Source organism: Phalaenopsis equestris, unplaced genomic scaffold, assembly GCF_001263595.1.
Source record: "Phalaenopsis equestris unplaced genomic scaffold, ASM126359v1 Scaffold000297, whole genome shotgun sequence".
In the NCBI taxonomy this organism is placed as follows: Eukaryota; Viridiplantae; Streptophyta; class Magnoliopsida; order Asparagales; family Orchidaceae; genus Phalaenopsis; species Phalaenopsis equestris.
In genome coordinates, this window is record NW_018164739.1 from 1,457,934 (window position 1) to 1,472,445 (window position 14,512).

General features: G+C 31.1%; 1 non-coding gene across 1 annotated transcript; it reads right to left on the minus strand.

Annotated features, from left to right (window-relative positions):
- Positions 1-9,364: 9,364 nt before the first annotated feature.
- On the minus strand, positions 9,365-9,436 carry TRNAP-CGG. Its single transcript has one exon. It is a non-coding gene; the product is annotated as a tRNA-Pro (tRNA).
- Positions 9,437-14,512: the final 5,076 nt, after the last annotated feature.

The window sequence follows — 14,512 nt, forward strand, 5'->3', positions numbered from 1 at the left end:
AAGCAAGCACTTGCATCATTACAACATTCCGTCATTTTTTTTGAAGTGTCATTAAACATAAGATTCAGATGAGGTAATGATAAAAATGATCATCAAGTTATTCTGATCACTAAAAATGCTGCAAAAATGATAAGCCAATATCATTATGTTTAAGTTTTTATCCATAAAAGTGGCGATTTCAGGAATTAATTCTTCTTCATGGCACAAATTTATGTTTCTATTGAAGGTGGGATGTATGTTGTAAGGTTACTTTTATGATTTTTAATGGTTTTAAGGCAGAAGTTAAAAGTTGTACCTCGTTAGAGATCAAAACACTCGAGCGATTATGAGCACCCTATTTTATGTGTGGTAACAATAAAGCTTTTTATACTTGTGCATCTTAATAGTGAAGCTATTTTACATGATAATAAAATTTTCCTATTATATGTTGCTTACCAATAAGAATGGTTTATCCTCCTTACCTAAAGCAAAGATTCACAAACCAAACATATGTCCCCTCATCATCAGCATTTTTATTAACAACAGTGATCCGCATAACCTGACAAGTAGATTGATGATGCGTTGGTGTTTGATGATCATCAAAACTTAAATATTTTCTTAACTATTTAAATGATATAAGAAATCTTGTATGTCGTTCTTCCATGAGTGGAGAAAAGTAACTTCAATTTGCAACGAATTTTTCTCTATGTCGTGTATGGCAGATGTCGTTTACTTTAGATAATTAAATAAGTTCAGGTTAGATTCACGACATGAAATTGGCACAACAACATATTAAACAAAAACAATAAATAAGTTCAAATTAGATCCACTCAAATAAGCAGTTTTTACGACCATCTATAATTTACCCATAAGCTACAAGAGACAACATGAGATTGTCATTGCATACAACGTGATACCTTTTGACTTTTTTTATACTTCTATGTACTTGATGTACTTTTTATCATAAAACTGTCAAATATTGTACCAGTTAAGAATAGCAAAGGATTTATAATCCTTTTTAATTATGAATATAAAATTCTATAGCTATGTAGTACCTCTCTCTCTCTCTCTCTCTCTCTCTCTCTCGGTGAGGGCTTTGACTTAAGTGTTGTGGACAAATATGGATCCAATAGGACTTACAAATTTAGAGACTGCAAACTTAAGGCTATCCTCAAAAAAAATTTTTCATTCAAAATATATGAGATATAAATTTATCTTATATCAGAATCATTTAAATTTAATATGACTCAAGACTTATATTCTCAAAAGTTTAAGGCTACGAAATACTACTTTTCTTGAGAGAAATATATTCATTCATTTAGTCACTCATTCTGGTAAACAAATAAGTCTACCTAGACTAAGTAGTTGTAAGGGAGCCTCGCAAGCTTTTGATGGACCCATTGGCTGCTTATCTTATGAACAAAGAATAGAAGCAAAAGACTAATATGACAGCAAAGATCGAGTGAAAAAAAATTGTTCAAACTATTCAAAATGGAAAAGATAGTTACATTAATGATATATATTATATGATGAATTAAGCAAGATTTTACTACTTGTTAGGGTTAGCTTTAATATCAAGGAAATCAATAAACAAAAATGTTCGAAATTTAGCTTGACAATTACATGCATGGTCCAAACATGTCTTATTTGGAATCCCTTTTTTTCTTTTATTTAATAGATATTTATTTATTGCATTTTTCATATTTTTATTCCTTATATTCAAAAGCAAATCAGCATGTTTTTAGAAATATTCAAACCATCTAAATGTTAATTTAATTATTTTAAATATAATATAAAAATAAAAAGATGATCGAGATAATTCCCAACGATACCCGCCTCGTCGATTAGAAAATGGATGCGTTAGAAACGGTCACAAGTTTGGGGAGATTTGGCCGTTGCGCGTAAACACGTGCATGCCACTAGGCAGTGGACACATCCTAAGGAAACATGGCCCCATTTTGCATTTGAACAATGGATGAATTGAGAGATCTTATAATTAGTGGGTCTCTTTCCTAGATATTATTTTATGATAAGCATTTATAATGATTTATATTTCAAATCATATGTGAGTAAAGTGACAAAATAATTTTTGACTATTTATATGAGATCATTTTAGTTCAAGAGTTCGTAGAAGTGTTGAAATAGTCTCTTTATTCTTAAATTGGATCGAAATATTTTCTATGAAGAAAGGTTTAAAATTGTCAGAAATTATTTAGACACTTTTATAAATCCTAGGTTTAAATTGGAGGCAGATAACGTTAAGACAGTGTTAGACTGCAACAGAATATTTATGTTAATAGGATTTATCGAATCTGTGTAATTCAGTTAGTCTGCGGCGGAGATGGAGCAGGAAAGAAACTGCAACATAAATCTGTGTAATTCACCTCCTAGTTGGATTTGATAAATCTGGATTTATGCTACATAAGAGACGGAATAGAAGAGATAGGACTGAATTTAGGTGAAATTTATAATTAAATCCTATTAAAAGTGTGCTACCAAGCATCCACCAAGAAATAATATGGGTAGCTCATAAATTCATAAAGACTGTGGTCCTCATGGCAGCTTTGCTTAAGAGAGGATTTCTGTTGGGTATGTCTGCGTAGCCAATTGATGACTAGCTTAGCTAGTTTACGTTATCGCAACTTTTCTTTTTCTCAAGTCATCTTTTTTATGGGAAAATGTAAAAGGCGAATTTATATTTACATAAAATTGTTTACTTTCTAACATCCAAATCTCGTAAAACCTAAAATTTATCTATTTATAATTTACATCTAAAATTTTGTATTTGCATACATGGATCTTAATTCTATTAATCAACAACAAATATATTTTTTGAATAAATTTTTCTCTTCTCTAGGTTATGACTTCCTCAACTCTTCTTTGTCATTTAAGTTTCTAGGATTGTATGTCACTGATTTTGTTCGTGTTCTAACTAATTTTCAGTTCACCTTCACCTCTTCTTCTTTGTTGTCCATCTTTTCTTATATTTTTTAATGTGGACGACTTCTTCATTGGCCATCTCTTATAGGAAAAAATATTACATCAAGAGTCCTGAGGCGAAAATGCATCAGTGCTCCAATAATTGTCTGACACGTGTACAGTCCGACCCCATCATATATTAAATTACTTAGTTTTTTTACTAAGAGACTGGACTGTACACGTGACAGACAGTGATCGGAGTTCCGGTATATTTTTGCATCAGGATTCATGATGTAATATTTTCTCCCCTTATAGAGATTTCATCAAAATTTATCCTTTTTTTCATTGAAAAAGTTACACTTTCTGTCAAGTATATTTTCCAACAAGATTCTATCATGACTTTCTCTTCTTTTTTTAAAGAAGGGATTAAAAGAGTGAGTAAAAGATTAAGAAAATAATAAAGCTTTTGTGTTAAATAAGAATATAAAATAGTTTCAATTGTTAGCTATTACCCAATCAAATGTTGCGTGCGAACTTCTTGATTAACGTTGTTGCTAAGCTTTTAATTATGCTTAAAAAGATAATAATTTGTTAACTAGTTATCTTCACATTTCTTTTAGTAGTAGGATTGGTCATTTCCATTTCTTTCATAAAAAAATCTTGTATGCTATAGCTTATATTTAGGAGTTCATATAAAATCTTAAGAAAAAAGCTATTAATAATAGATAGTGGATGCGAATCACTCATTGTTATAAAATTATATACATTTTAATATAATCACATATATATTTTTCTATTATTGGTTAGTAGGCATAACTTTGAGTTCACTATCCACACCTAATAACTTCTCTAACAATTATTATTATTTTTTAGATTCTAATACATTTAGTTTATAAATATTTTAAAAATTAGTATTAAAAATTAAAATTAAATATCTCCAACATCAAATGTAAATTTGACATTCAAACTTTTTCTCCTCCTTCTAATAGCAATAATAATAATTGTACAGAGATCATTTACACACATAGTGCACAGTTCTTTAATTAATATCTCACACCTTAACTTATTTTACACACATATCGCTCATATCCTCAATTTCACGTGTGATTATTGCGTGCAGAGAGCGCACGCAGGTCCCACTGTCATACAGCCGCGATGTGTGGCTGTGATCGTAGAGCGCACGCAAAGCTCCGCACGCAATAATTAGACCAATTTCACACCGAAAGTAGTATTATCATCTTTTTTAAACAGTGAAATAAACATTCGTATCTATGCGTTTAGAACATCAAACACGTTGCAAGCATAAGTTTGAGATATGTAAATAGATAAAAAAAAATTAGGTGCAAAGTATGTAAATTTCCCTAAGAAAGTATTTAAATCCTTACCAACAACTCTTAATATAAAAGGAAAAACCTTGTTCAAAAATCAGACCGTTGCCCAAAGCAGCAGAAAAGAAAAGAAGGCCTGCCACTCTTCAAACTAACGGTCGCAATAATCTTCCAAGTTCAAATACATATCAAATTCAAATTTTCATGGCGGCAAAAGAAAAGAATGATTGAAACAGTTGACAAGTAAAATATATATTGTTAAATATTAAAATTAGATGATTGAAAAAATAAGAATTGTAGTTCCTTGAGCTCTCTAGCTTATTTACCTTCATAACTTAGGGGATTAGATAAAAAGAACCACCAAGTTTGTTTGATGAGGAAGGAGCGTAACGTGGCGATGATAAACTCGCTAGAAGAGATCTTGCAATAGTGAGAAGTTGTGAGCTAGTGGTATGATGCGGCTGGTGACCTACATTTTTAACCAGCTAGGCAATGTGATCAAATGCATCAAAACTAGCACACAATTATTATCGCATCATGCAAAACAAGTATTTAGACTCCTCGGATCAAATAAAATTAACTAACCATCTCTCAGCTATATGTGTGTATGTGAAATCATCTCCTCGTGTGTTTTAGATTGTTTCGATTTTGTATCACTACTTTGAATTTTACGTAAACATCTCGCGAGCATGTACATGGTAATATAGTCTTCTTTCTAAGCACTTTTGACATTATGGACACACTCATGCAATACATTTTGCGAATGAAAGACATTTGGCCGATCTTGACGACGATCGAGATAATTTAGGCTAAATTTGCACACATTTTACTGCATATTTTTATTTTTTCTTGTGTTTGCTCATTTTGATCATAAAATGTTTCTCAATGCAGAATTTTGATGCCCTCAAAGCATTTGTGCAGTCAATTTCATGAGCATATGCCATCTGGATATTTGTCTCATACGAACCTCACGTCCGATGACAATTTTTTTTGTCACGTTAGATTGATTGATCTTATGGAGTAGATATGAGAGTCACCCAACATCTAAGGCATAGGCCATGACGTCTATCCTACATGCCTTTCTTTTCTCATTCTGGAGCATCATAACAGTAGTCATAGATTAGCTGAATGAAAGTTTTCACTAATTCTATGATTGTTTTGTATTGTTGTAGATTTTGCTAGTCATTTCTACTCAAAGGAACACTTTCTTTCAACTAACTTTGATTATTTTGATTATATTTTCATTACAATTTGTTGATGTTCATTTTTCATGAAATCAAATCTGTTATACGTCGAAATATTACGTGATATCTGGTAATTTATGTATTGTGAAAAAAATGCATTAGAATATCCTCACTAGAGACAAATGATGATCACTCAAAATCATGACAAATGCTTAGCAAATATAATGTTGAAAAATATTTTATAAGATACTAGAATAAAATATTTGTATCCACTTGAGTTAATTACTCATGGGTTCATACCAATCTTCATGCTTTCAATAATATGATATTCAACTAATCCCCATTCATTAAATTTATAACAAAATTTAACTCATACTTTCCTTTCATTGAATCTATGTTGATCTGGTACTAATGTTGACGAGATAACCTCTACAACAAGATAGAAGGAGGTAATCCCTACGTCTCAACTAATGGGTCGTATGATGGCAAGATTAAAGTATGGGTGCTATAACTAATGTGTCATAACTACAAACAAGTGGGTGATTCTTCATTCCCTCATATAGTGGGTGTAATTAATAGCTAGAGCACGGAGAATAAGATTTGTGCCTTTTGAAAAAAAAACCAAAATAGTCATTGGTACATACCCGAGATGGCCACGATGACTCGTTAGATTGGCTTGGTTGGGCATGCAATGATGATTGGAGTGATGATTGTGATTAGAAGAGAAATCTGATTTGCTGCAAAAGAGAAAATTGAGCGAATCTGGGGTTTAATATTATTCTTATCTCTATGATGATCTAGGACTGTCAAAAAAGCTCGTTGTTCGCGAACAGTTCGTGTTCGGTTCGTCAATGAGTTCGTGTTCGATTCGTTCGATAAGTAAACGAGACAAACGCGAACAAATTTTTTTTGTTCAGTTAGTTAAACGAACCAAACACGAACAGTGATGCGTTCGTTCGTGTTCGAATCGTTATTGTTTGAAATATAAAATAATATAAAATAATTATATATAAAAAAATTATTATATTTTAAAACATTAAATTTTATAAATTATAATATATAATAAAATAATAATAATAATATATTAATATACTATAGTAGTAATATACTAATATAGATATTGTATATTTATATAATATAAGTTATATAATTAATATATAATATTATTTTTATATGTTAATATTAGGGATGTAAACTGGCTCGTCGTTCGCGAACAGCTCGTGTTCGGTTCGTGTTCGGCTTGTTCGTTAAGAAACGAACACGAGCTTATTTCAAACAAACTAAATTTTAAACGAACCGAACACGAACACAAGCTTTGTTCGTTCGTGTTCGGTTCGTTTACACCCCTATGATGATCTAACTAAGGTTAGGTTGAGTTAAAGTTGTTTGCATGTTCTTAAATAACGAAAATTTTTCTGTGCGGACTCCTGACGTAGCTCTACGTGCGGCGCAGGATATTCCTGAGTTATTTTCAGGTTATTTCTGGATTATTTTTCATAATCCGGAAATAACTCAGAAATAACCAGCGGGAATAACCTGCACCGCACGTAGAGATACGTCAGTTGTCTGGACAGAAAATGTGCATCTTAAATAGGGGTTTAAATTTATATTTTATGAAATAAGATTAAAATGACCCCTCGAAAGTGTTAGGTGACTATTTTAACATCTCTCTTTTTACAGAATTTATATACATAACCCTCGAAACTCTTAATATTACACATTTCACACAAACTATCACATTTTAACTTGTACTATGATGATCTAACTAAGGTTAGCTTTTAGTTTTATTATTAATTATTATAATAATTTTAAATATGATTACAATTCGAGAGATTGCGACAATAAAGTCCTTTTTAATAAATATTAATTTATTTTTAAATAAAATACTAATCCCAAATTTATTTATTTTCTTAATCCCTTAGTCAGCTTCAAGAATGCGCGTCATTAACTGGAATCTCTTGTTTGGGTGGCTGGTTAACATCCGGATTACGTTAAGCTGATATTAATAATAATTTTGACAAAAAAATTCTTACATCATGCTTAAATTTTGTTTTTCTTTTTTGGACTTTTTTGCTATTTTCTCAAAAGTAAGATACTAAAGAGAAATTTATGTTTGGCAATTATTCTTATTTTAAGAAAATAAGGTTTTTCATATTTTGTGATGGCATGGTACAAAATGTTTTATTAATTGGACAAAATGAATTAAAAATAGAAGTATTTTAGTGTAACAAAGAATTTCGCTGAGCTTTCATTTGGATGCAATTATGATAATAAGTCAAGTAGTGTCATGCATAATTATATATTTGATTGAGTAATTTAATTTTAGGCATGTTGAATTCATATTTGTTATTTGATGCATGCCCAGAGATCAGGGTGGTTGTAATCGTGAAGTAGATGTAGAAAGAGAATGATAAAGGGAGAGAGAAGGAGAGAGCATGTACATACGTGCCTCGTAGGGTATTACAAGGTAGAGGTTACAAGAGAGAAGGGAAGAGAGTTCTCCTGGAGAGTATGTGTCTAGAGAGAAGAGCCAAAAGCCAGAGGACCAGGAGCCCCTATTAGATGCTATGGATCCTATATTTATAAGAGATAGAGGGTCAAAATGTAAAATTATATATTTCACCCCTCCTTTTAGAGGGGTTGTACAGAGTATTATGGTTTTTGGTGGTCTGCTTGAACTTTCTGCTTGACAGGTCCTTATGTTGGTCGGTTATTTCAGCCTTCACTTTAGGAAGCCGGTTGACTTTGAATGTGGTAGTCGGTCGACCATATTATAGCCGACCGCCCTGATTATTATTCCTTGATGATTTTTGGAGGTCTTGGGGGGAGCTTTTGCGAGAGCTTCGCATGATTACTTGTGAGATTGTTTGGATGTTAAACCTTTAACTAGTTGTTTATGGTCGGCCTAAGCAGTCTTTGGTCATCTGATCTTTTGATTAATTGATGGTCTTTAGAAAGAAACTTGCCTTTCTCTGAGATCAACAATCTCCTAGAGTTCGAAGCTCTAACTCTTCCTTCTCGAAGCTGTCCTCCTTAGCTTGTGCTAGGAATTCTCGACTTCAAAGCATATTATTTATAATAGCTTGTAAAATGACTTGTTTAACCTTGAGTTATTTACAAATATGCCATTGTCATTGCTTATAAATAAGTCACAGGTATATTCCCATAATGTACCACTAATGGTAAATAAAATTTACTTAAACTTTTTCTAGCTTCCCTCAGGTTCACCTGTTCCTCTTCGCCCCTTTGTTTTTGACTGCCTTAAGCTAGCTGGACTCATGAATGCTTGTCGCTCTTCATTTGGAAAAATTATTGCATACGGACATCGATCATGGTGATTTAGGGTAAGAATGCAATCAATTTTTTTTTGTTTAAAAAAAAATAAAAAAAATTTAAAGTGAGACCCACCGAAATACATCCTCACCTTAGATCACTGTGATCTACAGTGTAGATCGGACACCGCATGCAAAGATGCATGTGGTGTCCGTATGTAATAATTTTTCCTTCATTTGTGATTTGGACCTTCATAATGCAAAATAAATTTAATTAGTGATTTTAATTGTGGTGAATAAATTTAAAATTTATATAATGATTTTTATTTAAATATTAAATCAATTTAGCAATTAGCAAGACAAAATCTAAAAGTTTAGAATAAATAAAAATTTGTTATGATTGAAATTTTATTACTATTAGTTTAGGAAAGTTAAGAATGAGATAAGTAATTAATGAATTATTAAAATTGGTCAGTGAGTAGGACGCTTCTAAGGCAAAGTTAGAACTTATTCCTATTTGCATTAATATTATCTGTATTTTATAATATTAATTAGACACCTATAATAATTAAGTATATAATAATTAAAATTTTAGCATACGTAATTTTGAATTTTGTTGTAATTACCCAAATTAAAAATACTCAACTAATTATTATAATAATTAAAATTTTTAGCAAAAAACGGGGTGTTGCGAGAATCGAACTCGCGACCTCTCGCACCCGAAGCGAGAATCATACCACTAGACCAAACACCCAAAGCATATTAATTGAGGCTAAATAAATATATAATAACAATAAATTTTACTCTTTAAATAAATAAAAATTCTCTATATTTCAATTTTCAAATTTATCTCACATTTATTATTATTATAAAATCAACGTGATATGATGCATTTGTTTGATAATTATATTAAGCTCAAAAATTTTGCTTAGGAAGATATTATCTATTTATGTCTCTTCTAATGAGTTTATTTAATGACCTTATATATGCGTCAAAATACCATATGAACATAAAAATCAAACAGATTCGTAAAATATAAACTTCTTTAAAAAAAAATGAAAAAGAATCAAAGAAAGGAAACTTACGACTAAATTTTGTTATGTAGTAATATGTCAAATGCTAAAAGAATATGTGGATATAAATTAAACTGTCAATTAGAAACTAATGAATTGTTATATTCAACCCTTAATAGGACATTTATTACTCCTTTGTAGTGAGAGTGCATAATGAATTTTAGAAGTGCATGAGGACTGCAATGATGACATTGTGCTTCAATGTGTTTGCAGTAGAGTTGTCTGAAAGCATGTTGTTCGACTGGCTAAATAGTTTGTGCTCAATTTGTTTGTTAAGAAAGTCGGTCAGCTCATGTCCGACATGTTTTGGCTCAAAATAATTAAATTATTTTAGATAATTATATATAAACTCTTAAATTCTGCTTCAATTATAATATCTTAAATATTATTTATATTACACTCCCTTTTAGTTCATATAATATTTTTTTTTTAATTTAACTAACACTAAATGTAGTGTGAGTTAAACACTTTCTTAATTTGGGCAAATCATATATTTATTTTTAAGCAAAAAATATTAATTGGAATCATGGTGGCTATATATCAATAGTAATATATATTTCCTTCCATGTATAGTAATATTATTTTCATGTTTAATATAATCTATATTGAAATATAAACATAATGGTACAACAATAATATCTTTAGTAATAACAAATCCTGTTGACATTCATATTATTCTTTTATGTATATACATTTTAGTAGAATAAAATATGACACATTAATATAAAAAAATAATATTAAATGAGATCGGAGAGTCAAATACATAAATAGCATAAGGTAAAATAAAAAATTATTAATAATTTTTAGTGATATCTATTATTTTGACATATTCATTAAATGTCATTGGTGATAATGTTTTAGTTAATGGATCCACAACCATAAAATTAAGGCTTTGGTGACACTAATTTCGAAGTTCTTCTTTAACAAAAAAGTGTTCTAATCCCATATGTTTAGCTCAATTTGAATACTTGTAGTTCTTGGAGAAGAAAATGACTGAAACATTATCATAATAAATTTTTAGCAGGTTGGCAATACTGTTAACTACTCTAAAACTTGAAATAAAATTCATTGGTCATAACCTATGAATGGTTGCCTCAAAAAATATTACAAAATGTGTTTTTATGGTGGATGCAATAATGATGGACTACTTCAAACACTTCCAAGAGATTGATCCTCTAGCTAAAAGAAACAAATAACCAAATATGAGTTTTCTAGTATCCATACAATCATCAAAATTTAAATATGAATATCCTATTACTTCATTGTGAATAGGTCTCCTATGAATGAGCATGTGTTATTTTGTTGCTTATAGATATCTCATAACTTCCTTTCGCAGCTTTCTAGTAATCAATTTCAAGATTGTTTTGATATTCACCCAATATTCCAAAAAGAAAACTAATACATGATCTAGTATAAGTTTGAGCATACATCAAACTCTTAACAATGAATGCATAAGAAATTTATTCCATTTGTTTGTGTTCCAATTCTTTTATTTGGGCATTGATAAGGCTAAATTTATCTCTCTTTTATATTGAAACAGTACTTGCATAGCATTTTTCCATCTTAAATCTCCTAAGATTTTTGTAATATATGGCTTATAAGATAATATGAATAATCACTGTGATCTGTCAAAGAATATTTCAATTCATATCACATAGGATCTCCCTCTTATATCTTTTATTTCAAAGTAATTTGGGAGAAATTATTTCTTGGTTGTAAACCAAGATAATAAATTGTAAGCAAGATATCATCAATCTATAATAACAAAAATATAAACTTGCTCTCACTGATCTATAGATGTATACATCGATCAACAATATTCTGTTTAAATCTAAAAAAGTGATAGTATTGATGAACTTATAATAACATCGTCGGGCGGCTAATTTAAATCTGTATATTGACTTCTCAAGTTTACAAGCCATGTATTTTTTTCATTCAACTAAAATTCCCTTCGATATATCTACAACTATTCGATGTAACTCTAAATCATAATAAACTACTAATATCTTAATAATTCTTAAAGTTCCTTTTTGAGATGGGAGAAAATGTCTCTTTATAGTCAACACTATCCTTCTGAGTAAAACTTTTGGCTAATCTAGTTTTATATAATCTGATATTTTGCTCTGGAGCAGTTGCTACTGAGACTTATTGTCGGCCTTTAATACACTGTGCTCAAGGTATGTCATTTTACAGCATTTGGGATAATTCGTCAATCAACAGTTCTTTGTTACTCAACAGAATCTCTCGTTATTCAACATGATACTGACAACAAGCTCATAAAGTTTACTTTGTTGCTAACATATATGATACATTGTTACTTAATAGAGAACTTCGTTATTAAACAGAGTTCATCAACTGTTGCTAGTAGAAAACGATCGACGATGATTGATAGCGTTTGGTGGCTATGGAAGTCGGAAGTTATCGTCAGACTTTCAGTTAAAAAAGTCATTGGAATTAAGCTCCAGAGAAGATACATTTTAATCATTTGACGAATAACACTCATAATCACCCGATCAAACAACCTGCGTTGATTCTTTTTTATCATATGTGAGCTTTTTTAAATAATTTGAGAGCATTAATCACCTCATAATTAATTAAGAGAGTCCATACACATTTGATTTCTCTCATCGAGACGCTCGATCGTACTATATGTATATCAAATTGGAGTTCATTTGACCCTTCAACTAACAACACAAAGCCTCCAAATATGATTTAGTAGTTCGATTCGGGCTTAATTGGACTCGGTTTGGATCAGAATTGTCTTGTTTAGAATGTCAGTTTAACCATAAATTTGTTAAAATTGGACTTCTGATAATTTGCAATTTGAATCTACAGTAACTTTTTCAGAAAAATATGTCGAAGTTCATGTCAAATAATAAATTTTATGGATGACACTTCATAAGAACTAAAGAAAATCATTCATATTCGACTCAATTAATACATAACTTAAATATAAGATATTTAGTGGGCTGCACATGAACTATTCACAAATGATATGGGCATCATTCTTTCATATTAGCCTTTGAAAGCCCATCAACCTCCCCGAAACTATTTGGAATGGGGAATCATGCAAAAAGCTTTTGTCACAATAACTGACTCTGGAATGGAATTTTTATTCGGTACGTGCACCGCATGAAGCCTTACATGCGGTACCGAATAAAAATTTGCCACGTGGAATGCGATTCCACGTGGCTTTACAGTTTAAAAATAAGTTTTTTCATGTATTCCGACCCGACCCGATATTCATTTTTGACGAAAATTTAAAGCATAAGGCCCTTTCCCGGTTATAACGAGATTTAGTTTCGCACTTTAGGGTTTGGAGCTGCCGACGACGAGAACGACAACCGCTGCCAGATCTGTGTGAGTTTAGCTTCTTGTACCGGATCTGTACAAATCCTCTCTGCTTCTCCATTATGTAGTTTGTTGAGCTGTGCGAGTTTTTTTGCAATCCAGATCTTAGGTATATCGTAGGTTTAATAAGTTTTATTTTTTATTTGGAATTTAGTTTTATTGGAATTTGTTTGTGTGCTTGTGTCTAACAATCCAGATATTGGCAGTATTCTCGTGTAATTTTTGTTAATAAGGAATGTTCAGGGTTATTGTGTGGTGATTATGATATTTATATGATTTAGGGTTGTGTTGTGCTGTGCAGAGACTTTTTTGCTGCGGCTTTAAGGTTTTATCGTTGTGTTATTATGGTGTTATTGTCCTTTCGGTATTATCTCTGCAGTATTCCGGTGTTATTTTTTTAACGAAGGATGTTAGTGTTATTATGGGGTTATTGCTGTATTGTTATGGTTTTATTGTTGTGTTATTGTACTAATGAAGAGAGTTTTATTATCGTGTGATTATGGTGTCACTGTCCTTCCTATTGGTGTTATTGTGGGGTAATGATTTATAGTGTTAACTGGTATTATCATTGCGGTATTCTCGTGTCATTTTTATTAACGATTGATGTTGGTGTTATTGTTGGGTTATTGTGGTATTATTATGGTTGTATTATTGTGTTATTGTATCGTTTAAGAGAGTATTATTGCTGCGGATTTATGGGTTTATTATCGTGTGATTATGGTGTTATTGTCTTTGCTGTTTTAGTAGACTCACTTATCTTACTATTGGCTTATTTGTTTTTTCTATAACTTAAATCATTCAATGCAGGAAAGGAGGAAGATGGGCGAACAAGCAAAGTACTGTTCGTTGAGATGGAGATATGTCGATGGAAAGTTTCCTGATTTATCGGAGGCAATGAGATGGAGTTATTTTGTGATTCATATAATCTTGATCGATAAACAGTAGAAAAATCAGTCGCATCAATGATCAAAAGTTGATGGAGAGGAAGTTTTAGGCTCTTCGCACATCTAAAGTTGATTGAGTTATATAATCTGATGTCAACGCTGAAGATGTGATTTGTATCAAGTAAGTCGTAATGGGTTTGTTAAATTGTGGGAACAGAAGAAAATGTAATTGTCAGTTTTGATGTTCTGGACTTCTCAAGTCTAATGTGAATGGTGTTCCGTCGGGTTTTACCAGTTGGAACACCATTCACATGAGACTTAAGAAGTGCAGAACAACATAACTTGCAATAACATTTTATTCTGTTTCCACATTTTAGCTAACCCATTACGAATTACTTGATACATATCACATCATCACCATTGTCATAAGATTATATAACTCGGTCAATTTTAGATGTGCGAAGAGTCTGAAACTTCCTCTCAATCAACCTTTGACCATAGATTGGAATGATTTTTCGACTG